The 2,990-nt window shown below is 33.3% G+C and overlaps 1 long non-coding RNA gene across 1 annotated transcript in view; it reads left to right on the top strand.

Moving 5' to 3' along the window:
* LOC110263506 overlaps window positions 2,473–2,990 on the top strand; it is a 2,772-nt gene continuing 2,254 nt past the window's right edge. The window contains exon 1 of the long non-coding RNA XR_002349289.1: window positions 2,473–2,916. This is a non-coding gene — a long non-coding RNA (uncharacterized LOC110263506). The remainder of the gene's footprint in view (window positions 2,917–2,990) is intronic.

The raw sequence follows: 2,990 nt of genomic DNA, 5'->3' as shown, positions 1-2,990 counted from the left end.
AAGTTATAAAATTAACTCAAAATATTTTTTTTAAACAATTGAATTTTGATTCTAACTTTTAATCACAATATCCTAATTATATATAATAAATATTTAAAGGAAGAAAAGTGAAAATATAAGTTAGAAAACTAAGCAGTAAAAATTTAAAACTAAATAAAAAACATGCATATAAAAACATTCATATTCATTCATAATCATTGTACAATCATTTATCATAGTCATGGCATCACATTATACTTCACTTCTTTACACCTTTCATACATAATTCATCACTTTCAACCTTACTTTACCCCCAAGTTACCACCTTTTCTTAGCTTCATCTCGTTATTAGGCATACCACTAAGATCTAGGGCTAAAAGAGTAAAAATAGAGGTTTAGAGGTTCGAAATTAGGTTTTAAAACACAATTTATTTTTGCTGAAAACAGGGGTCACGCATACGAGTAGATCACGCGTACGCGTGGGCATGCATTTTTCCTTCCTTGCGTACGAAAGCACCTTGCTCGCATACGCGAGATGCCCAACCCGAAAAGGTTGGTCGTGTCGCGTGCAGGTGGTCGCATACGCAACCCCTCAAATATCACTGCTCGCGTACGCCAGCACCCTGCTCACGTACGCAAGATGCCGAATCCGAAAGGGTTGGTCGTGTCGCGTGCAGTGGTCGCGTACGCAAGACATGCAGAATGGCAAAAATGTTGAAAGCTGCAGAATTTTCAGTTTTGCACTCCAAACTTTCGAGCGCATAACTTTTTCGTTTTAAAATATTTTCATCTGTTCTTCAAACGGCGTAAATTTCACGGACCCAATTTTTATATGAAACAAGTTTGAAACAATTTGGGGGTCCGGAAGCCGAGTTATGCCTTACTGAAGTTCGGCTAAAAATCAAATTTTCAAAAAAGTTTATAAACCTCTATTCTTACCAAAACCAAACTCAAAATCAACCTGCCATACACAAAAACAGCACCACCACACACCATTTACAATACCACAATCTCCACATACTACTACAATCAATCATACCTCAATACCACACAATCTCATACCTAAATTCCTCAAATTAATCAACAAGATCATCAACAATCCATCATCTATGCATATTTAATATTATCAACTTGTCAATCATCATTCAATCACCATTTAGCATTCCATTTTCATCATAAACAATAATCACCAATAATTACTCAATCCATATCAACAATCATCATCAAAAGTACTAAGCATTTAACATACTCTATCATTCCAACCTATCCTATGATCATCTAGCCTAAATTTTCACAAGACATTATATATTAAATACGAGAAACAAAAACCATATCTTAGTAGATTTTCTCGTATAACCCAAGACAACCCACTTAGGCAAGATTACAAGCCCTCAACACCAAAATTCAGCAACTAGTACCAACTCCAAGCTTCCAATTAAGCTTCCAACATTCCCAATTTGCTTCATATCACATATATATACACACCTAACATATTTTATCACATATATATACCCAAAATTTAATATCCAACACACTTAATCAAAGAATTAACTAGGGTTCAAGGATTCTCACCTTACCTAATCACCAATGAAACAAGATTAAGCATTTTCTCAAGCTAATCGGATCCTATAACATAAAAGAATCAAAATCTTAACACCCACTCTACTTAATTTTCGAAAATCAGGGGAAAGTGAGGATGAGAACAAAACTAAAGGTTTCTTACCAAATTATGCACCGGGCTTTGTAAAGCTCGAAGCCATAGACGCGTGGCTGCAAACGGTGCGGCGATCGGAGGGATAAATTCTTTGAAATTATTGTCAAAATTCTTATTTTAATTAGCTCTATCTTATTAAGCTATAAAATTCACATTTCTAGTTTCTTTTATTAAAAATTAATTTATTGATTAATTATTCACTAATTTTATAGAGTTTACAAATGTTATGTTGTATATTTTGATGGTAAAATTTATAATTAGTCATTGATAATGATATAAAAAAGAGATAGAATGGGATAAGAAACGGGGAGATAGAAAGAAAGCGGGAAGGACGGGAGAACTCTTTAACTTTAGAGAAAAATATTTGATTTCAATTGCAATAAAAAAGTGACATGTGACACATTTTACTTATAATAATATATATAATAGATTTGATAGATTATGATTATTCCCTCAAAAAAGAAGTGATCTTTTGAGTCAAATTTTTTTAATGAATTACATATATTCATACATAAATACATGATAATAGGGTTAAATAATTTAGAGTATCATCAAATATCACTCTTGTAGAGAGTTTTAACAAATACTTTGAACTTTGTAAGTTGGCAAATATTTTATAGAACTTATGTAAAGAGCTCCATTCAATGGAACTACCAAAAATATTTATAAATTTATCTCAATTTATTAATTTATATTTACACATTTTTTGACAAAATCTTTTATATTTTTAAAACAAATCTTAACCACCGTCACTCTCAGACATTACATTTGTAAGTTGGCAAGTATTTGATAGAACTTATGTTCATATACGCCATTTCTTATACATCAACATTTGTTCATCGGAATCTAAGCACAGCCATCACCGCCATTCCCTAGACATCAAGGTCTTGCCGTTCAAAAATGGTAAACTCTTGGCATCTTTTGCACTTGTGTCGAGCGACGATTCGCTGCCACGTTGGCAATTAGATTGGGTCAATTTGGAGAATCTGAAAGTACTTTTAAGGAACGACGATTATGCTGAGTTAAGTAGTAGCTCGTTCGTGTACGTAGGTTCGAACACGAACGACGACACTATTTACTGGGCAATCGGCATTTCCAGTGAAAGTGCTTTGGTTCTTAAATTGGAGGACTTGAAGTTTTGTTTCGTTGGGTTTAGAACGCTTGTGGTTGCAACCGATTGAGTTGAGTTCAGAGCCATGGGCAATTTGGTTATTACCGGTCATGTAGGTTGCTTTCTTCTTATTGATTCTTTTTTTGTTTTTTAAAGATACTAAGCCTTAATTTTTTTTAGGTTTGG

Source organism: Arachis ipaensis, chromosome B06, assembly GCF_000816755.2.
Source record: "Arachis ipaensis cultivar K30076 chromosome B06, Araip1.1, whole genome shotgun sequence".
Classification (NCBI taxonomy): domain Eukaryota; kingdom Viridiplantae; phylum Streptophyta; class Magnoliopsida; order Fabales; family Fabaceae; genus Arachis; species Arachis ipaensis.
Note: the sequence above shows the minus strand (reverse complement) of the source record. Positions and strands in the feature narration are given on the sequence as shown.